At 40.0% G+C, this 23,544-nt stretch overlaps 1 long non-coding RNA gene and 2 pseudogenes across 2 annotated transcripts; 1 reads left to right on the forward strand and 2 right to left on the reverse strand.

The window, feature by feature from the left end:
* Positions 1-825: 825 nt before the first annotated feature.
* LOC147753053 (uncharacterized) lies at positions 826-6,624 on the reverse strand. The gene is made up of 2 exons (XR_015312396.1): positions 2,777-6,624; positions 826-1,632 (listed from the first exon to the last, which is right to left on the reverse strand). It is a non-coding gene; the product is annotated as an uncharacterized LOC147753053 (long non-coding RNA).
* Positions 6,625-14,871: 8,247 nt separating this feature from the next.
* Positions 14,872-17,322, reverse strand: LOC111263656 (pseudouridine-5'-phosphatase pseudogene; annotated as a pseudogene).
* A 1,112-nt stretch (positions 17,323-18,434) lies between these two features.
* Positions 18,435-22,557, forward strand: LOC147753054 (pseudouridine-5'-phosphatase-like; annotated as a pseudogene). Its single transcript, XR_015312397.1, has 2 exons — positions 18,435-21,046; positions 21,634-22,557. The product of XR_015312397.1 is annotated as a pseudouridine-5'-phosphatase-like (transcript).
* Positions 22,558-23,544: the final 987 nt, after the last annotated feature.

A 23,544-nucleotide genomic window follows, 5' to 3' on the forward strand; every position in this document is an offset into this window, starting at 1 on the left:
CTCAGCCTACCATCCAGTAAAAAGTTTCTAGAAGATGTCTGTTGTTTTGGCTTGATCGAATTCAATGCTGAGTGGCCCTCCATTAATGCCCATCATTGGCAGCGTATTCTGAATTTAGAAAGTTAATTCTGTATAGTTACAGCATATCCAGTCATTTTTTTATTACTATACACTAATATATGTTGAGTGGCATGGTCAATACAGATCTTGCGAACCAAGTACACAAGGCTAACTACTGAAAGCATCCCAAACTCTGTTTGAAGAATGACGATAATCGACCCATGTAATTGGCATATCCTACCTAAACAGTCTGTGTAAGAGTGCGTGACCAAGCATGCACACATGCACAGAATCGCAATATACTAGGGGCCCACTGACTTACTTCTACGCGGTCTCGGTTTCATGCTATTGCATCTCGTACGTTTTTCACGCTGTTGTACGTATTTCTATGCACCAAAGTTTGCGTAGAAAAAAACGTATAGGTTTATAATGCCCTTAAAGAAACAATCGGTGGCACAAGGTATAATATTGCAGTCGCTCGGTTGACCTGAGATAAGATGAGCTTGAAGCAATTTATTGTACCAACCGAATCATGTTAAATATAGAGGCATCATTTTCGCAGAAAAATACATACATTATTCTCATACGTCTATGCACAAGTGGTCGTTCTTCTTTTTGTTTAAAAAGCGCAAAGCCAGGGCGTCATGATTAGTAAGACAGGAAAGCATGGGCAGAATTACCAAAAACTGCCCCAAGATAAAAAAAAACAAACAAGTTTAAGATATAGAGCAAGAGGTGGCCCCTTTAATTTGCGTACATAAGCCATTGTATATAGAAATAAAGAGTTCCACATTTATTGGATATACTAATAGCTACTAAACTATATACTTATGTGTAAATCGGAATCAATTGGTAAAAATTATTGTATAGCTCGTTTGTAACCTGCATCTATGTAAGAACAGATGTTTCTGTCAATCACTGTTTATACGCCGATGAAGACATCCCTGAGCGACATTCCTATTTAATGCATCTGTCATTTACGTCGATTACGGTTTCAGTACGGGGCCTGGATCGCCGGCGCACCTTATCATAACATAATTTATTTTTTTTTTAACAGAAACAATGAGCGAGTCGACTCTCAGTCGATCGCGTCTCATGGATAGCGACCTAACTGGTTGAAATCCAGGCTGGGAGACGGCTAGAAGATCAAAGCGTGCTCTAACTTGTCCGCATTGGTAGATAAATACATGAAACATGAGAAATAACTCGAATCATTGTACTTTTCAACTGGATGCGGACTCCTCTGAACGTGGTCTTCTGTCACATTGATTTAGTATATAAGGACTCGTTTCTGTCCTTTGAGCAGGGGCGTATTTAGTCGTCAGGAGGTAGACTCTGGATTTGGAAGTTAATAATTTAAACATGAGTCCGGATGCACTTCTATTGCGGCGGACGATTTCCCTTGCCATATTAAGTTCGTAGGCTTGTTCTACAAAGACCCAGTTTTCCTTTGGCACAGAAGCATAACGGATGTAACTTATGATTCGAGTCTGAAGCCGGCGGGCTGTCCTTCCGCTCTATTCCTGTTCGATTGTAGATAGTGGGCAACGAAACCGAAGCAGGGCGCGTATGCTGCGAAATGATAATTCCAATAAGAAGGAATTTTTATTACCTTGAAAATGGTTGTTACTTTACCCGATTTATCTCAATTTGTACTGATTTCGTAGATCGAGAACGAACAGTTCAATCATAAATGGCAATGTCCGTTCATACTAGGTTGTTCAGTAGGAAATACAATGTAGCACAATTTAACACGCATAATTAAGCGCTTTGCGTTTTATATCCGGTATTGCCTGTAAGCATTGCTTCAGACAGCAGGTCCTCAGCGCGAGCCAAGTGTGTCTACAACTTACTTCGAATCTGGGCCATTTCACATAGCCCTAAGTTAAGTAGGCAAGCACGTTATGTTCATGGAAACTTTCGTTTACTTTTCACAGACATGTCTGTTTATTTTATCTTAAATTTTGTGTAATTTAGACAGGAAATTAGCTATTGCATAAGTGTACAAGCATAAGGTACAAAAGTCTGTGAGCATTCTACATAAAATTGAAACTTGAATAATTTTCCTGTCGCAATTTTGGTGGCAATGATGATCTCTGGCGAACGACAGAGATCCTCCGAATAAAACTCTCGGGCTCGTACCGCCGTACACATTTGCTGTGTAAGGCAAAGCGTTGTCATGCAACCTTGGTTGCCTAAATCAAGATCTGTTTATCACTTTCTCCAGTTGTTCTTAATTCTAATTATTAACAATGTACTCATGAAGCTGCTAGACTGTCAAACAGGTATTGTAATCATATAGTTATTTTAGAGCTATGTTCCGACCGTCATCATCTGCGATAACCATTTATCAACATAGTCGAATTTCGGTTTAAAGAAATGAGTCATTCTTGAAAGGTAATAGCTCAAACATGTAAACGTCTTTTTTTATTCTTTCGATTGAAGGAAACAGATGTAGTACCTTTACATACACCAAACCCGAGTGCTAACACCCGTGTGCTTCATGACTGATCAGCTTCCGCCGTAGTCTCCCAACAACTCACTTTTCATCTTATCAACCCATATGAGGTTCTGTCTCATGCTAGATGATATATATGTAGAGAAATCAATAACGTAACACATTCTCTTTCTCACTATATGAGATGGTCCATCATCGTTTGTCGTAACGGTCATTCACTTAGCTAGTTGTGTATTCTAAGTTAATGCGTATAGTTACCAGTAACTGTTCTTGCAGCAATATGCTTGGTTAGGACACGCCATGGTAAAAGCTTCGATTGGCTCTCATTCTACCATATTCTACATAAATTCATTGTTTACTATATAATCATAATACTAAACTATCGTTCTCAATAATATTCACATACTGAAGGCATAAATGATTTTAACGCAGAGCAAAGTTAACCAAAAATAATATCTGTTCTTGTAATTTTAAAAGAGCGAAGAATCATTACTAATCTACAGGGTGTTCGAGAAATCATGCAACCCTAATGGAATCTATCCGAGATTTAAAAATTACGCAGACACGTAACGTTTTTCTTATTCTGCTTGTAGTTATATATATCGAACTGGCAGCACTTGTGTTTTGAGCGAGCAAAAAAAAAACGAAAATTTCAGGAGAACGTGCAGTATTGTTCGAGCATCCTACATTTTATTGAACACAGTAAGGATTGCTTTTCTACTCATTAAAGGTGTGTATATATATAGACATATATATTGGGATATTCGAAGTTCTATTCAAAATCATTGCTATTGTTCTCCGGTGCCATTCGTGCATGTAGGGCTGTTCCAGTACAATACGTGATGCTACGTTCCATGGTACAGGGTTCTTATGTGATGCAACTGTCGATAACGGCAGGATCTAGCTAAAACGGTACGTTAATTTAATCTTCTAACGGTCTCATAGTCTTGTAATGGTAAAGCAGCTTCCTCGCTAGCCAATCAGAGATATCGAGGTACTCAAATGTAGAAAAGCCCATTACAAAGACTTCAACATAGGGTATTATGTAAAACGTGTTAGCTGTTCTTGATAATTTTGATAATGCACAGCGCACTTTGGCTCTGTGCAAAGTAGTGGGCGTCCACCAAGCTACCTTCTTCGCGAAAACGATTTTATCCAATTGCACGGATGGTTCACATGATTATAGAAAGACATTTAATTTTCGAAATCGGTAACAAACAAATTATATAATACCAAATTTATATCGATCACTTCGTCGGCTTTAATCACATTATTATTGTTAGTTGTTGTCAAATCAAATGGTGGAAATTATGGTGGGTAATAACTCCCTGAAAGAGCTTCTGCTAGTTACGTAAACGTCATGTACATATCGTAGGCATGTGTATAGCATATATCAGCATCCTAACGGTAGATTAATTAGTATTGATACTCCCTCGACAGTAATTAACCATATACTTCCAACTTGCCATTTTAACAATGAATTCTCAACTTGTTTACAAATGTGTAACAGAATGCCACTTAACACGGGCAACATTTCCAAGTAAACAAAAAGCATTCTATCATCTACTAATCCGTATCGTAAACATCTGTAGTAGTGTTGGCTCAAGTAGAGGCTATAGCTTATGCGAAAGTGGCAAATTAAGCAAAATAACCGCATCGATAATTCTATGTGTTCACGTGTGCTTTTTGAAGCAGACGACAAGCTGAGGCTTTTGACGCGATCGAGAATATCGCTTTTCATTTTATCGAGCCGATAATTCGCGCCGTATCGGTTCTAATTCACGATTTTGCTTGCTGTCGGCAATGTTTCGATAGCTTAGATGTTTTTGCCACGAGTGGCGCCACGAGTAGCGGGTCAGCTGTGTCGCATTTTTCAAATGGCGATGGCGCTGAAACACGCGTATGCTTTTCAATTGCCGGTCAACGATCATATGATCAACACATGACAGAACTGTGTCAGTTCTATTAGTCTAAGAGGCGTCCGGAAGATGGCGCTTGTTCTATGTAACAAACTGGAAATGATTTATTAACGTGCCGTTCGGTGATAAGATTGCCTACACCGAAAATTACGTTCGTTTATTGTTCGAGTCATATTCAAGCCATCTACCAACTTTAAAATCCTAGCCGATAACTGCTACGGCACAACGCATCCATCTTTAAGGCCAAATATGATTTAACGTGTAAAAAAACGTAGAACTTCTACTTCGCTAGTTAGAGCAATGGCCACATTGCGCTAATTTATCAATCACAGTCACATTACTTCGCTATATATATATATATATATATATATATATATCGTCTTTTTTTTTTTTTTTTTTTTATAAAAAATACTCTTTTACCCAACCGATTTAAATGAGTTTTATAATGTCGCGACGGTCGACCGATTCCTACTCGTGGAGCCAAATCCTAGTCTGCAGTTAGTATTCGGGCTTATGTCCGCTCCATCATGTTCGTGCTTGTACGAGTAAAAAATCAGAACAACAGGAATCACATTAACAAATTGACGTATTAGAGAATGAGAAGGTCTTTGCACATCGAAAGATGCAAAAAGCGGTATGTGTACATATCAGGACCAAACCTAGGTTTTACCCAGCTGAATTAATACACAGAATGCCCTATATAGAAAATGTGTTTGTAATTCTCGAGCCGCTTGTTGAGGTCTGAATTATTAACCGATATTAGTTCTCATAACTAAACTGCGCCACTGATCCTCCACAGCCATAAGAAATACTCCCTTACCTAATTGGCTTTAAAAAAAGGTTTTCAACCTGTGACTGACTTTAAGCCTCTGCTGCCTGTATGTTGCACTGGCCCAGACCTGGACCGTGGGCTATTACTACGGGGCTATCCAAAAAGGGTTAAAGCATAATGACCTTACTTTGGTTCCCTGTCGGCAGGTTAATATTGCGGAGCGTCAGTTCCGATGTGAAGTACCATATGCAATATTTGTTTCCATTGATTTTCGGCTATCTGTTCCGTGGGTCCTGCTGCGCTTGTCTGGACTTTCGCCTATAGACATACGAACGCATTTATTAAGGCTGAAATTTCAACCGGCAGCGGCCCCATGGTCACGATGGTGATGGCAGCGCACTGAAAGAAATGTAGATCAGTTACCCAGACCGCGTCACACTACTGTCTGTTGTAGCGGATACGTGTTTCGTTCCCTGTGTTAAAGAAGCACTTAGTTATGAACACGCAGGATACGGCTAAGTAGATGCGTAAACGTACAGGAGATGATTACTCTGTGTCCAGTCTCTGTTGCGGGGGGGCTTTTCCCAGAGTCAGTGATGTAATTCCAGCATATGTCCGTTCAGTAGTGGACGTCGCTCACTGTAGCAGAAGTATCTTCCGAAACGAAAGGTACATCGATAAATTACGACGCATCCATTGATTCGAACGATGTATTTATGGTATTATAACGATTTTTTAGGTTTTCTATTTTTCGGTTGACTATTTATGTTCGCCGAAAATTGCAAGCTAAAATCTATTATGGTCACGGATTGTTTTAAGCGCATTAAATAGTGAAGTGGCAGAGCGGTACTCAAGGTGTATTGCTTGCAGCGGCAGCTACCATTGCTAGGTTTATAGTAAGCTACTGAAAATCTTCCTAATCGTTGCTATTCATGTTAATCAAAAATGGCATTAGTACATGGATTAGCTTCTGACATGTCACAATGGTTTGATTCGACCACTGGAGCGTGCAGTGGTGCACCTGTTGGTACATAGAACAGAGTGTATTGCCGCAACCGTTCACGTTTTTTGTCCTCCGTTGCTTTGCTACAACAAGCGGATCCGCAGGCACGAGTCAAGCACTAACACATGCTCAACATAAAAACAACTGAGGTTAATTTGTTTCGCCATTTGATCAGACGGCTGACTCCCAGAATGGAAGGAACCGTGTGTCTGTACCCGAGTCCGTATATTCATTTGCCTAGTACCATTTTTGCGACCCTTCTTATGAATGCGTATCTATATGAATTATATGCACAATTAGATACTTTATATTAGAGAAACAAATCGTTCTAATATAGTTATATACTGCATATGTAGCGTATTGTAGAAACGGTTTGGGTGACCAACAAATAGTTGCGCAGTATTGTCATATGCTTTTGTCTTGAGTAGATAGCGTAAATATTAAGTGAGCATTTCCAAAAAAAAAAACAAAAAAAAAACAAAAACATATTTGATAACTTAACGAGGGAAGAGCCTTAGATAAGAGTTACTTTAAGAATGGTGTCATGGCTAAGTATATGACGGGTGTATGTAGGGGGCACAAGCCGTATCAGTTGAATTTGAAACAAGTTATCATAAAGAGGTGGGTCACTAGTGAAGTATGATATATCGCTTATGCTAGTCGCAGAGATAGATAGAGTAGAATAAACCTTGTGACTAGTTTGTTGTTTTTAAACAAATAAAGTGGACAGACGAAAATGCTTACTTCTATTGTCCGGACCTGTCCTGTATTGTCTGTTACTGTTGCTTTAACTGTTTATTACTATTATGTACAATCAGTGTAGATCTGAGACGCGTTTGACAGACGCTAGCAAGAATCATTGTGATATCTTTGACTTGGGTTTGTCGATATTCGGGTCTAAGAATGATTTATAACAACGATTTTTTTCTTCTGTTACAGGCTAGATTTGGTGAAATGCACACATAAAGCTTACTGACTTACTTACGTTCCATGATAAAATTATTAAAGCAAATGAAATACAGCATTTTAATTTAGCAGACGACATACAACTTTTTACTGTAGTCTGACACCATTTCCTAACTACAGTATGAATAACGGAGAAAGAAGACAAAACGTTCAAGTACATTTTTTGCTTTGCGTTGTTTAGGCTATCGCAAAAGTCCAAACCAGCTTCCGCCACCGAATTTCATGTCAGACACTCTATTGACATTTCAAAGCAGTTGGTAATTAAAGAGACATTTTCGTTGGAAAATTGTTTAACTAAATCCAGCTACCTTCCGTCCCATTTTGCTGTGCCCGTGTTCCCTTCAGAGCTGGAGTACTGTCTCTCCATCCCATCCTCCCAGAAGGCTTCTGACATAGCTCACCGGACGAGCTGTTGCGTCTGCCAATCGACGCCTGCTGCTCCTGCGGCATAGGGCGGCTTCGAGTGTGTTTCGGGTAATGCCGCCCGTAGTAGAGCTGATTCACGGGGCCGTCTGCTGCGGATAGCTGAAGAAAGGTCTCCTTTCTGATGGACACTATCTATCTACATCTTCTGGGAACACTTGAAGCGGACACAGTCCTTGAGACGTCACAAAATTCGAAAGGCATAACCCGTGAAGTGTCACGAATACATGATTAGGAGAAGGGTCCAATGTTCCACTTTCAAAGATGGGCAGAAATCTTATCTTGTGTGGCACACGGCTAAGTTAAGTTATGTGATGATGATATACTAAAGTAAGTTACTAACCAATAGCTGGAGACTAAATAATCACATTAGGTGTTTGAAATGTAGCAGTGCATATAATACGGAATGGCTCGAAAGTGTGCGTATTGCTTTGTATGATAGAAGCGTGTGCACAAACAGTCTGCGCTTATTCTTTCGACCATTATTACCCATCGTAAATACGCATTAGTAATCAATAAATCGACAAGCTATTCTCTGTGATCGGGTAGTATTCCTAAGACTGATATATATAAAAGCTTGGCATACTGAGTCTGACATGTTACCTTACACTGTACGTACGACGGCTTTATGCACCTGGCTAAAGTTCTGGGCTGGTCAAACTAGGATCCATGGAATCATTAAGATTCTACCAATGATTGCATTATACAGGATGTTACCACTCTTCTTTAGCTAGTTACCGAGCCCGGCTGGCCTGCGACGAACTGTGAAACAACGGGAAACATAATACATACCACAAGGTTATGTCGTCCTAGGAAAAACACAATATTTGTACAGACGGGATACAACTAGCAAGTCGTCATAAAGAGCTGCGTAAAACAAAGCTGAATAACGCCCGATTACATATCTATTCATTGCCTGCGAGCACACACAACGACAACAATCAATGTTACATGCTTTCCGCACGCAGAATGGAATCTGTTTATGGGAAACGGCCGATTTTCCTTATCAAAAACCAGCCTCTGTACATCCGATGTACCACGTTAGAAAGTACAACTATCCGTCTGCAGGAAGAAATGTTATTGATCAGAAATGTCCTTTGCTAAAAACTCATCACGCTTGTTACAAGTTACTTTTCTATTTGCAGCTGGCTTGCCCGTGTCTTATCTTCCAAGGTATGGCATAGATTTGACACAGATATCTGGTTGACAAAATCAGGAAGCGGTCTTTTACCAGGCAGTAAATTGTATATTCATTTTTAACACCGTTCAGTTTTACAAAGCTAGGCGAAAATAAAACTATATATCTCATTGAAAGATCTGCAGCCGATTGTTTTGTCACCTATACCTATATGAGCGCCATAAAATGCAGTGCAATGGCTACTGCTAAGATTAAAGCAAGGCAAATGAGTCCTTAAACATCCTAGGGCAGAGAACGAAAGCTTTAAAAGTTCACTGTTCAAATATTCCCACACGAAATTTATGCTAAGAGATCTTTATAAAGGCAGCAACGTAAACGCAAACGTTCGTTTAGGTCTAATCAAATATTGGGCACTCCTTAAGGCTGTCGTATATTTTACGATTTAATGTCGACTAAGATTCATTTAGGCGTTCTAAAGGTTCAAGGCGCACAACGATAGATATCACGCATATACATTGGGTAAAAGTATAAAATAATGCTAGATTTATAGCAGATGTATATTGTAGTGATGATAAACAAATTAACACTGTTTATGTAGCAACAATTTTTTTTTAGTTAGGCATCGATACGACATTCTCTACGTGCGACGTTATCCATAAAGTATAAATAGCCTGGTTTGATAAAGTTATGGTACAATGAAACGAACAATATTTTTAAGCGTTTCACAATATATTGTAGGAGCGTTAGGAGACACCTATAGGATACCTGACGTTGAATAGAAAGTCAAGCTTGCCGAAATTTTTGTTGCTCCTATCGTGTGTTACTATTTTTTGACAAACCCAAACGAACTGGGTCGATATTATGTGGATCCTACACAAAGTTTTCTATACTAAACATTGGTGTTCTGGGAGGCATTTATTCTACTGTTCAATGAGCGAGCCATTTGCCCCTTTTATAGTTGAATAATATTTTAGTTAGATGACTGTTCGCATTTCATTTGTGCTATTAATTTAATACTGATATATTTAACAGCTCGCGCTGGTACTGCCTTATCAATAGTTTCTTTAGGGATGTTATGAAGACTGCCACGTTTAAAACCTTTTTTTTTAATCAAGGAACCCACTATAATTTAGCATATTTTCATCTATTACTAATAGAATCTGCAATCATACGAGCTTCTACCATACGGAGTGGCATAACACTCAATTAGTCTCAGTACCGTTTTATGGTTAAAAAACAATATCGACTGGCTCATTGCGAATCATCAGAGTTACACCACAATAGCATCTTGTGCACTGCCGAAATTTTACATGAACGAGCTTACGCCGCCTCGGGCGTTAATTTTCGTCAAAATTTTCAACTGAAAGCCGATTTCCACGGATAATCTGAAATCCGTCTGGCTTCGCTCCTTGACCAGTCGATCCAGCTTCCACGTGTTAGCACTAAAGGTCGATTTCAAATATAAGCTTGGCCCGTCCCCGTAATTGTCATGTATCTTTGCTCAGATAAAGTAAGCCTTAACCGCCTGTTCTGTTGGCAGTTTCCTTTTGTGCCAGTTAAGCCTTCGAGACGAGGACTCGTGAAGATAATAAAGACATGAGGCGATTCGTCTTCGTTTGTGCCGTTCGTCTTCTAGACATTTTAGCTCAGGCGCAATAGACTGGACGTGCAGGAGGGATTTCGGTCGTGAAGGCGCACCCAGCGGAGGAAGCAATGCTTTAGGCTGCGAACCTGGTGGGAAAAGTGCTGCCTCGGGTAAAGGATCCGGCGCAAAATGCAGTCCCCAAGTAGCATAGACAACGTGAAAGCTATGTGAAGCTAGTATTTCCGTTTTGACTATTCTCATCGTCTATTATTTATATAGTAGACCACGTATTCGTACACCACGATATTGATAGGATATTTTCAGAGTGATACATATATATATATATTTATTAGATTATCGAAAAGGTTTTAACTCTTATTAAAGTATTAAACTTGCATATAACTACACTTAACCAAATGATCTATCCACATTATATATAGCAGATATCGATGGAAAGCTAACTTGAGCTCACGTCATCATTCTACAGTTTAAGCACTCGTCAGACCTGTTTATTACTGTGATTAGCCTTTGCGAGTTCTAGTGAGTGGGAACAACTGGACAAAAAATCGCTTGGCAGTGCCTCATCTCTGGCGGGACTCCTCGGGGTATAAGATCAAACCACAGATCGTCGAATTCAAGCAGTAGCAGCACGATAGCTAGCACTCAAATGTCCAAAAGCAATCGTGCCAATCAGAACACCCCTTACGTAACTGTATGTGGACCGCGGCAACCCTCTAACATGTATAGCTGTCGGACACTAATTCGACCGTAGCGGTCTTAGAAAGGACTTATTATCAGTGTCGATAAGTTTAGTTACATAGTACTTAAACAAAGTTCTCTTAACCGCTAACGCTGCTTAAAAGCAGCAACAATTGTTAACAACGAAGGTTATAAAAATTGTATAGTGAAAATGTGCATTTTGCTAAACTAGTAAATTTTGAAAGTTTGAAAAGTTGAAATGTTTAGTTCTTCATTTGTTTATCACTCTGTTTTTTGCGTCACTGTCATTACTGGACCGATAATAATTTGATATCAGATCAATATTTTTAATTATAAACATTTCGCAGTCACCCATCATAGCCAATACGTTATATTAGAGAATACGTAATGAGGCATAGAAAATTTACTTTCCAATTAAAAAACCCCTTTTTGTTGATCCGTCATCTTCAGCCTGAAAGCAACTTGCATTACCCGAGTTTGAAACCTTTATCTGCATTGGCCTAAACTGCTCGAGAGAAGATGCGATGATTGATGGTTTTATTGCCAACAACAGAACGAAAGTTGACAGTAAGAAAAACATCAGCTTTTACTTGGAGAAAAGGGGCTTGCACATAGAAAACATACTTCTGCTTTAATTATCAATCTGTTTCTTACCTAACTGCGATCTTGCGCCTTTCTCAATTCTAAGACTACGCTCTGGCATCTTCTATATATATTCACTACGTAACCTTTTTTGTGCGCACATTTCGAAATATCAACTAATGAGTGGCGTTTATTAAGAGGTCATTTACTGCATGAGTAAGCATTGCACAGGTCTGTGCATCTTAGGCCTTTTACACCGACCTAACGACTAAGACCTGATTGGTCTGCGTGTGGATTTGTATACACCTACAGACACTCATTTTAGATACTCCGCGTCACATTGCTTATCGTCCTTCAGCTTAAAAAATCGCGCTGTAAGTGAAGGTGATAAAATGACAAATGTATGATGGCACCATTTTACATCAGCAAAATATCAGTCGTTGAAAAGCTTCGCCTTTACTAACTCCGTAACGGCTACAATCGCGAACCCCTTTCCCCTTCGCCACCCCGAACGGTCACTGTATCGGTATAATTACGGTAGCTACAGCTAATCTTTACTTATGCTGCATTATAAACCGGACGGGGCATCAGCGACGTTTCGAGGCGGCTCAGTACCTCACATCTGGCCTCCGCATGACGACAGAAATCATTCTTATCTCCCAGACAACAATGTGTATCAAACGAGATTCCATGAAACGACTGACTTAGTTTTAACCTATGACATCCGTGACATGATCCTGTTTTCCCAAGTTGAGCGAATTGTTAATTTCATCGAACTCTGCGGACACGGTCTAGAACTCCTTTATTCTGTGCGAAGCAACGACGGTAGGCTTCTCCAGTCGCCTGAGCTGAATGTCTAGAGAAGATAGAATCTTTGTTTTTACTGCAACTTTCTTCCCATCAGCAGATTTGTTGTGTCGGCTTGTTTGCTGTCTCAAAACACAGAAACTGTCGGTAGGCGTTATGTGGCGTTCGTATCGCAGTATCGTTGTCCTGTATTTCAACACAGTCGTTAATTTTCTCTTTCGATGTAAATCCCAGTCCGTCTTGCGAAACTTGACGTCGAATAGCGTGATCTCGTGCAGCGACAAACTGTCTAAACAGCCACTGCTTAACAAGCTTCTTGTGATACAGGTCATGTACCATGCTACTGCTTTAGCGAGCCAAAGTGACTAAACCAGTTCGTCACTATGTCCGACCAACGCAGGCCGTATCTCATGGCCACGCATGTCTACCTAACGCAATTGCGTCAACATCCGAATCAAGGTTAAAGGCCACAGGCCCTAGAGAAATCAAGCTATAGTGTTAACAACGCATTCTCGTTTAGACGCATTATTCCAGTTCTATGGAAGCAACTCGTTACGCAGTACAATTTGTGATTCAAACGTTAGACGCTGAGTGGCGCATATTCATAGGTTTGAATTTTTCATTGTTCTACCATAGAAAGCCTAGAAAATATTTTCTGAAATTTCGAAACGTTTGCGGCATTCTCATCGCGTCTACCGTTTTCCATCGAATTACCACGCCTTTTAAAGGAACTGTTCCCGACTTGAGCAGTCTATTGACACGAATAGATCGACGGATGCTCGACTATTAAGTAATAGCCAAGCGACGCCATAGCCAACCCTCGTACTATTGCGTATCGTACTATTACGATTGTAAGATAGGCGGTAAATCATACAGGTAGATCGGGGCAGTAGGCTGGCTTCGTGTAGATAATTTACAATGTTATCCCTTTGAAAATTATTGTTTTTGTGTACTCGTTCTCTCGTCCGCATTGAAAACAATAAACTAAGCTATGAACTTGTTAAAGCTGAGATATTTACATTTGACGATACAGGTCTTTGGGAAAAGCGAAGTGCGTTTGAATATACACGTGTGTTGATAGCTTAAATAGTTGATGGTTTAAATAAACTCGATCGTATTTTAACAGCGTGAGTATAGTCTATTTATTATCGAACAAATAGTTTCCGTAAGATAGTAAGTGTTTGTTTTCGAAAAAAAAACAACAAACCACGTTGCTAGGAATGGTGCTATTATCTAAGTTGGTACATTGGAAAGCGACGATAGTAATATGTCTTAGAAGCGTGATTTATTACTGAGAGAATGTTTTGATTTAGATGAATATCAGTATAGATTAGAGCTTCTAAAGCTCCGATTTGTTATAAAAAATGAGTGATTTTGATAGGGAAATGAACTTTGATAGGGAAATTAACGACTAAGTTGAACGCATGTTCTTATAGTAGAATCTTGTATTTACATTTTTGTGAGCGTACTCCTTAGGACCATTTATCCATCAACATAGTAATTATTATCTTCCTTTAACCTATCTGTACTTAGATTATGAAATTATAGAAGCTGTATGCTCTAAAGGCTCAATTTGACACCTGCGAAAAATAGAGCTTCTGTTACTTTAGTGTAAATGGATGTCATGTTCCAAAAATCTTTCCCTCCACAAATTGTGGCTGAATGGTCGGTTTTAGTTGCAGTTCGGGGACAATAACATGGCAAACTGGCAGCACTGACTTATATCGACTTTGTGTAGATTTCCATTAGTTCCGCATACATTAGTCTTTGTCATCATATAATAATTTATAACGAAATCTATAAAGAATCCACATAGGCTTTTATCATAAAGTGACTAAAGTGGCAAAAAGAAGGGCAAAAAATGGGACGAAACGAACGTTCGTGATGTTGCAGTCCTACAGATCCTCCATGTTGGAATTTGCCACTACGCTGCGGCTTAGCGATAAAATACTTTCAATCCTACTATGATACTTATAGGCCAATTTTATCGTACAATGTGGTTTATGGTCAAACATAGTGATATGTTTACGCTATAAATACCAAGTGGTAAAATTCAACTCATCGTGAAATTAATTAAATGGTTTCAATGGAATTACGTGAGCGCTAGGTCGGTAACTAATAATGTTGTATGGTTAAGTGTTCCATAACGATACACTACTTTCTTCCTATTGGCCAACGACGCGTCGCAGAACGCATTCTTCCGCTCCACACACATCCCCACCCCACCCCACCCCACCCCAAAACCTCAGCTGCTTATTTTGCTAATTCAAATTTTTCTGTAGTCATGCACGTTCGTTAATAGATCCTCGGGCATATCGTCGGATTTTTGTACGATCGGAGCACGTTATACATGTACATACTTTGACTGTTAAATACATATTACTTGTTTTTTGTTCAACGTGAAAACTCTATTCTATGCATAATGAAATACGAGGGGATCTGTTCACTGCTCGCTCACTCCGTAGTACTTTATTTTCATGTTCGAAAGTGTGTAACTTCATTAGTTGAAGTATACTCATTGCGCCAGCAAAATACTATACAACTATGCCCCTTCTTTACTTCTCATCGCATACAATTGTTTCGGTGACCCGCCAAACAGTAGGATCGTAGACCTTAATTAGCACCTATCTTTGGTTGGTTTTATTTCAATGAACACATGTATTAAATATACAACGAAACAATATTATTTGACTATCCTACACAGGGTGCGTATTCACTTTTTTTTTTAAACTGCGCTGAAGTTCCTCTGTACAAACGAGAATGGGTGATACATATATTTGAGCATTGAATGTCACATCACACTTCTATAAACACTTCATATATTTTCCACTTTATTTTGTTACATTTTTACAACGATATTGGACTCCACATTCATTGCGTTATAGTGCGCCCGTACCTGAATAACACCGATTACATTGTCGGTATCGACGCCTTTATCTATCACTAACTTTCTCTATCACTTGCCGCTGGGACACCTTTTTCTTCCAACCGCAATAACTTCCTACAACTAAACACATAAGCCGCAACTACAATTTTCACCTTTCCAACTGAAATTTATCAGTACGCTGACGACTCAAATGGCGGAAGCCCAAACAGTTCCGGCTTGAAGTTCAACAGACTGTCTGTAACAAGAATTCCAGGGTGGCGTCGCTCTTTCCGGCAGAGGTCTTCAGTTTCGATAATGCTATAGACGCTATTGTTCGGCTCCGGTGTATCCAGGAAATCCGGTACATACACAACTTGCATTCCTGCCGCACGTGCCGCTTGTACACCATTAGGTGCATCTTCAAATACGAGGCACTGGTTGGGATGAGGCGCCGGATCCTCGAACTGCTTGGCTGCCACAAGAAATATATCGGGCGCAGGCTTACCATTGTTTACTCGGGGGTCGTCAAGTCCGCAAACCACGTGATGGATCATGCCGAGCAACTGTTCGTGTCCTTTCGATTTCAGAGCGACAGATTGCGCGGAGCTGCTGGTAGCAATGGCCATTGGATACCCATGTCTATACAGATGACGGATAAGCCTATCCGCCCCCGGCATCAACTTACAATTAGGCAGCTTTTGTGCATGTTGCTTGATCAGTTGGTCCATACACTCATCGACCGTAAGCGAGTTCTCACAATGGCGTACTATAAGTTCTGCACAATCTCGGCGATTTCGACCTCGCAGATTCTCCTTCAGGTCATCACTGTAGTTGTAACCATGGCGCACAACCACCGTTCGCATTATTTCATTGTAGATCGGTACAGTATTAAGTAAGGTACCGTCCATGTCGAAGATTACATGGCTAATTGGCGAGTACTTGAATTTCATCTTGTTCCTTCAGTGGCTAGGTCACTGCTGCGAATTAACACTATAATGTGCTGAGAAACGTATGTTTCTCAGTATTTCTAGATATAGCCGGTTTGCTTCTGCACCTTTCCTTAATCAATAGCCAGTCTTGGTTTATATGACGGCCCAGTGGTACTCGCGTTTAGAGCTGTTGCGTGTGGTGTTCACCGATGACGAGTTGTCTCTCTCTCTGCTTGTGCCTATGCGGTAAAGGGCCCACGAACTTTGCCCCTTCCTCCAGATGGTCGGGTTGACACGATGTCGTAAACGTCACTAACGCACCAATACGCTTTCCTTACCAATTGCAAAATTCCACCGCAGAAGTAGCCAGCCACGCGAGGCACATCACACAATGGTGCCCTTTGGGTGACACGGAAAGAGGAAATTGTCTAAACACAATCGGCCCTGTGAACTCCCTACAACGCCGCGAGGCACGTCATTCGAGCATCCACTTGTAAAAGCGCCCGGCACCAGTTCAAAGTTCAAAGGATCATACTTTCTGCCACGAGGAAAACGGAACAAAAATCCGGAACGAGGATCCGGCCGGTGTACCAGCGACGGTTCGCCAGCCTTAACTAGTAGCGTTATTCGCGGTCGTCCGCCTATCCCAAGCGTTGCTAGTTTCTACGAGTGTTCCACTCAGGTTCGTATGTTCTTGGTACTCGTGCAAAGAGCATCGTCGTTCGCGACCAATAGCGACAGCCCGGATAACCAAAAAAAGGCTTGACGTCACTTCATACGTACTTACAAGTTCATGCCAGACTGCCTGGCAACCCTTTGACCAACGTACTTGGCACTACTGTGCGTAGAAACGAATCGTCTTTACTTTTGTGCTTTGATCTCTTTTCCTCAGGTCCTTCGAGTCCTGTGCGGACTTACTTTGCATTAGCGCAGTAAAGCTGCTTCCAGTACGGGGCACTTATTTACTCGAGACGCAGATCTTGACTATCATTACGTACACAGGGATGGATATGTGTGGGATCAGTGGCGCCTTCCAGTCTGGGACTCTACGCTCGCGTCGTGACGTTACAGTCGTCACTCGTCCCCGCTCGTCTGTTGATCAAACGAATCGAGGTAAAGTTAGCTTTCAGTATCGTACGTAATAAATTTCGGCCGGTCTTTTGATAGCAGTTAGTTTTCTAACAGCGCTCTTCTATTCTGCATCGCCTGGAGGGTGTGGGATTGAGATAAAGCGATTCATTCTAAGCTAGGCCAATCGAACCACTCGACTAATACACGCTGCTACGAACAAAACAATGAGACCACGGATGTTTCACTTGTTGATATTTGATCAAACTACTATGAGGTAAGGCGTATATAGCGATGACAATAGTTATCTCTGGGAGATATCTCGAAAACTACTGCACGATACGAATCTGCTTGTTTCTCTGTAGTCAAATAAATTAAAAAGTACTCACTCAACGGAACAATTCTCAACGGTGCGCACGTCTACCGCAGACCGAATTGTCTCAAGGGGCAGTGATATAGTGATAATATTGTTTGAGATGCATCCATTTTGTTCTACTCGAAATAGCAGTGTTTGCTATTGCTATTGCTGCCGCTACCGCCGCTTCTGTTGTCATACTATCATACACGTCACAAAGGAAATGTATTTGAAGAAATATGAAATTAACAATTATACGTATTCGAAAGCGTTAGTTTTCCGTCAGGACATCCATTGCCGGGCACGATGCGACGAGGCGACGCTGACATGTCATTGATGATATTAATGCTCTTTCACAGTTTTTGACGTCATGTTATCGCCGCCAAAAGCGACAATATTACATACAGCGAAATTTCTGCTAATACAGAGGATCCACTTTTGAAAACAGGCAGAAATTCTCTGTTTCGCTTGGCAACGATTTCTTCTTGGGTCATTGTCTAATCGTTTATTCAGTGAATTGCAGTGATACAGAGCTCATTGAACCATATAGTGAAGGTACGTACGCGTGAGACCATATAAACTGCATGGGAGAAGCTGAGCTAAGGACACGCACCGGGTCGAACGAGTCTACGTTGCTCAGCGATCGCTTCGGAAGGTCGGTATTTGCTTTTAGATAGATAACGAAAAGACAATAGACGAGCGCGCTTCTCGTGTCAACGTGTCCAACGCTGCACAGCCATTGACGTCAAAAGGATGCTACATATGGTACGAAATGTTGAAAGGAGATCGCGAGATGGATTTGAGTATCTTACCCTAATAAGAAAATAGAATTTATACAGCGCTAAGACTCACTACACTTTCTGCTGGTCTAAATAAAAACGTTGTGAAAATCGTATACGATAAGAAGACAATAAGTAAGTGCTGATGCAGTGCGTGCTTGCCCAAATAGACCTCGAAAAATTGTGTCTTGGTACGCTGGAATTTATCTCTAATAATAACTGACTCTAAACAGAAACATTTATTCTTTGTTATGCACAACGATCCATAACAATAGACGCCTTATTCAGGTCGAGCCGAACTGCACCTAAGTTCACACTCTAACCTTAGTAAGATAATAGTATTATATAAGGGCAAGTTGACAGGAAATCTATCGAATCCTTAGACAGCCAACAATCGTCAGTCGACGGCCAAACAACCTCCTGACATTTAGAAAATATACACAAGTCAAATTAAAGTTTTACTTTTGGATCTCTATAGACTGTGATTTTATGTTCATTGGCAATGTCTTCAATGTACCCTTGAGTGGTTTGTGCTGCCGTTGGTGTCATCTTCAGAAATAGCCTCAGTACCCGACAACAATAACATAAATAGGCATATAAAGCTATGATGACATACGAGTATAACCGTACAAAGTTATACTCCTTCAATTACCTTCAAGGTTATTTGAGAGTGTACGCGCGTTCGTTACCCGTCGACCAAAGCGAAATTGGAGAAGGCTGTATCTCTCAACGAACCTCACAATCGAAGCATTTTTGGGTGATGACTTCATACACTTCACATATGCGTTGTTCATATGTTCGGCCAAGACGCGGCCTTTTACACGAGTACAGCGCATCGCACGTGATGAAGACGTGACAAGTCATTGAAAAACAATATGGCATCATGTTCTCTTCTGTCTACCTGAGTCACAGGTGTCAATGCGCACCTCGACCATTTCGAATCACTTCTCATGGAGCTCAAATACGCAGTTGCGGCTTGCTGTGACCCTTCACTGCTTTGTCGTTTCTTTTCTGCTAGTTATTTATAGCAGAAGCAGATAACAGTTTGGCAGAACCTCGAAAAAAAATGACACCTTAATTTTATCCGACAGCGAGTCTACGCGAGAGGAATATCGCTAAGAATCAAGATGAAAACTGCATAGGATACATTTCCAAAATTTCCCTTGTGGTTACATTACCTTATAGATTTCGGCATTACCTAGAGCATTAGCAAACTTTCACAATTGCCTATTTTTACTCACTAAGCATGTACACATGAAAAGCGCTAATAATTCGTGGTTAAACTCTGACTTATCACGGCAGAAATGCAGCCATAGAAAAACAGAGCATAGCAAGCTAAAAATGGCTTTGCGTAATGGGTTGTGTACAGGTATATTCAATATCCCAATAAAGGGGATTATTTATATCATTACTAATGAAAAAAAAAAGAACAGAAAAAAAAACGGCACGAAATTCATAGACCCTAATTTTATATATGCATACCACGGGCTCTATGTAGTAACCCTGCGAACCCGAGACATTAACTATTTTCAGAAATATCTCAGAAGATGGCGCCATTACCAGTTTCGATATACTGCCAATAATAAGCATCACTGTCGTAAAAGGCTAGTGATAGTTCGGTGAATAAGCAAGGTTATGTTGCATAAGATGAAGCGCCCTATAGGTCTTAGAGAGCTACCTGTTTATAAGATAAATCAGTGTAAACGTCGAACGTACGTGAGTGAAAATACCAAAAAATGGGTCAAAGTCGCTTATGAAAAACGATCTGTTTTCAAAAGACAACGACTTCCTCGCTGACGGCTTATACTCTGCCGCCTATCGAAAGACAATTCTGTGACAAACGCCTCAATCGTAACATTCGTCAGAGAGCTCATCCTGCCAGCAGTACGACACGGCTGTCGCTTCTCGATCCTCCCGCCATTCCGAATATACAATGAAAAGCAGGTTTGCTGCCCTAGCCTAAGTATAGACTTGCGTGAGTCTAGTATGTAAACTGGGCTTTAAGGACACGGCCCGTCAGCGCGATGCACTGAGTTCAGTAACGATTAAATACGGTATACTGTCCCGCTACACATTGAATATTCAACCCGGACGGTCTGTTAGTCGACAGTGAGAAGTAATATTTTCAGATCATCGATGACATATCCTCAAGAAGTTTGGCCATCGCCATACCCTCAAGCTTAACATGTGCTGTGCAGTACACTACTTGATGGTGCACCCATTATCATTGAGTACTGCAAGCTTTCATTTACAAGAAAAGAGTTCCTGAAACGGAGTCGAAAAGCAGTTGCAGTTCTGCCAACGTGAAACTTAATGCCGAGAGCAGAACGACTTGTGCCGCATTTGGCGAAACACAACATCTCCATCGCTGTTGGTAGAAGCAGCTCTTTAGACTCAATGAAGCTGAAGACCATGCAACATCTGCCTTTTATGTCATTATTCAACCATCTCCTAAATGGGTCAGAAGAACCTGAGGTAAAAAAGGAAAACCGGCTCCGGACGCCTTCATTGTGTGTGCGAAGCGATTTTCTACATCTATAGAAGACCCAGACGGGCTCAAGAAGGTCCAAAATGTTTGAAGATGGGGTGAGGTCGGCTCTCGCAGCTAACGTGCAGGTCTGAATTGACGAAATACCTATTGTTAGGCAGTGCACAAGATATGAATACTGTTTGAGGCAGGACACGGTATACGCAGATATTATGAGTTGCGTATGCTATTGATTCGTACAGGAACTGTTGAATAATGTAAAGCTAATGGTAACTAACGTGTAAGGCTTTCACGGACGTAGTCTGCTAATCTTCTTCAGCGTAGCAAGGGAGCCTTGCAAATCGTTGCAGAGTTTTAATGCGTTGTATTACGTATCGGTTTATCGCCTGGTAATGAGTTTGTTTTTCTTGATAAGCAACTGATAAAAAAAATTAAGCTAAAAACTACTCTCTAATCTCAACATTACTTGCATGGAGCGTAAAAATTGTAATATGTCTTTAACCTACAGAGATATTAAGACTAGGCGTAATGTCATAGCATTCACTAACTACCTCCCATATCCTTAACGCTTTCAAAAAAGAATGGAACTAGTACTTTAAATTCTAGCTAACCAGAATGAAGCAACTATGCTTTTAGTGCGCATGCCTAGTACTTCTTCTCGACAAGGTGTAAATACCAACGACTTAATCATATAATATTATTCATAACGATCTAGGTCGTGTTGGTTCCGGATCCCCTTACCGTACCGTCGGAGCTTCATGCAGAGGCAACGTTATGTCCCGATTCGCTTGAACACATTAAAGCGGAACCCTCAGGTGCTGTCAGCACCTGATGATAAATAGCAATCAAGACAACACACGAACTGGTACACTTCTGTAGAAACCTGTTTGGGTAATTTCCCGAAAAAACGAGCTTCCTGTTAACACACAAAAGAAGTCTTCGTTAGGCAACAATGTAACATATTATAACGGAATTTGCACGTTTGAAAAACCGATTTTAGACATACGCGTTAGCATTGTTAGGCGTAATAGGTACTTCACATTATAGTTGGAACTAAATAGAAACAAAAAAAAAGATCAATGCAATAATGCCTTTTTGAAGGGCTGTCGTTACTGCCATGATATAGAGTGAAAGCCGCTTACATTGTGACGCAGATAATAGCGCGCGTGACTAAAGAATCTTAGCGGTACAGTGTAATAAAGGATAAATATTCGTACATTGCAATCTCGTATTTTGGATAGTTAAATGTTTTCAAATGACACTAAATAGAAGAGAAAGCGACCGCACAAGTCAAATATACGATACAACTAAGATATAGCTCCCTAAGAAATGCTTCATGTACATTTTTGAGATAAATGTTGGCAGTTAGGTAATCTTCCTAAGGCTTTAAATTTGATTGTTTGACATGAAATTAGTAAAAATGATCACAAAGTTGAACAATTTCTACTTTTTATGGCCGGCGCAAAATCTTAATACAATGATAAAAAGGATAAAAGACAAAAAAATTACTATATACAGTACGTACAGTAAGATACACTTAGAGTAAAGAATCTAGTTTAATATTTCCTATTTGGTCCCTGTTGTTATAAAGATGCACGTTTAAAACGAATGTCCAATATATAAATATCATTTTAACTTTTTTTTTTATTTTTTTTATCTTTAATATTTATAATATATATATATAATATAAATTATAAATATAAAATAAAAAAAAATATAAAAAAAAATTATAAAAATAAAATAAAAAAAAAATAATATATATATAAATAAATAATATAATAATCTTTAATAATAATAAATCAGGAAACCAAAAACTGTTTCACTGCTGGATAAAATTACTGGAAATGTTACTTAGATCTAGCATTGAATAAACGCCCATACGAGTGATTTTATTACATTAATTTATAGGAAAAATCGAAATGCAGTGGTAATGTTACAGAATCGATATACTCAGTTATATGCTTAACTCGTAGATAGCAACTGCAAAATGTCTAGTAGTATAGATACACAGGTCCATGGGCACATTTGGTGGCGAAAAATTTTACAGCTGCAAAAATGCTGACGGAATGTTATGTTCTAAAAAAGGCTTGAAAATTATCTGGCCTTAATGTACGGCTTTCAGGCCACTTACCCATGAAGCACCATTTTTTGACTCCCAACAAGAAAGCAGAGGTGGCGCCTACGCTTGTTAGGCACTCTGACTCTGCCGCAATTAAATAATATATATATATATATTCAATAAAATCTATCGTTGCAGGGTGTACTCGCCCTAAACAAAAGTATTCATATTAATACTAGACACTGACTGACTCCAGTCTTGCAGTAGAGACTGGTCCACTTGTTAACGTTAGTAATGCGTCTAAATTGTAAAAATGGTGTAGCCTATCTGATTGAAAGCTGGTTTACATTGCGCTAGATAAAAGATAATAATATTTTTAACGTTAATTATATGTATATATTTCACACAAGATGTAACACACGAGTCAAGTGTACTTGTTCTTCATAACAAACGGTTCTCCTGTAAAAGGCCTAATGTACTTCAGGCTCATCTATCTCGCCTGATATTACCGCCGTCGGGACGGAAATAACGAATCTATATTACTGCAACTACATAGAAGACAATGTA

Source organism: Varroa jacobsoni, unplaced genomic scaffold (assembly GCF_002532875.2).
Source record: "Varroa jacobsoni isolate VJ856 unplaced genomic scaffold, vjacob_1.0 scaffold_781, whole genome shotgun sequence".
Taxonomy (NCBI): domain Eukaryota; kingdom Metazoa; phylum Arthropoda; class Arachnida; order Mesostigmata; family Varroidae; genus Varroa; species Varroa jacobsoni.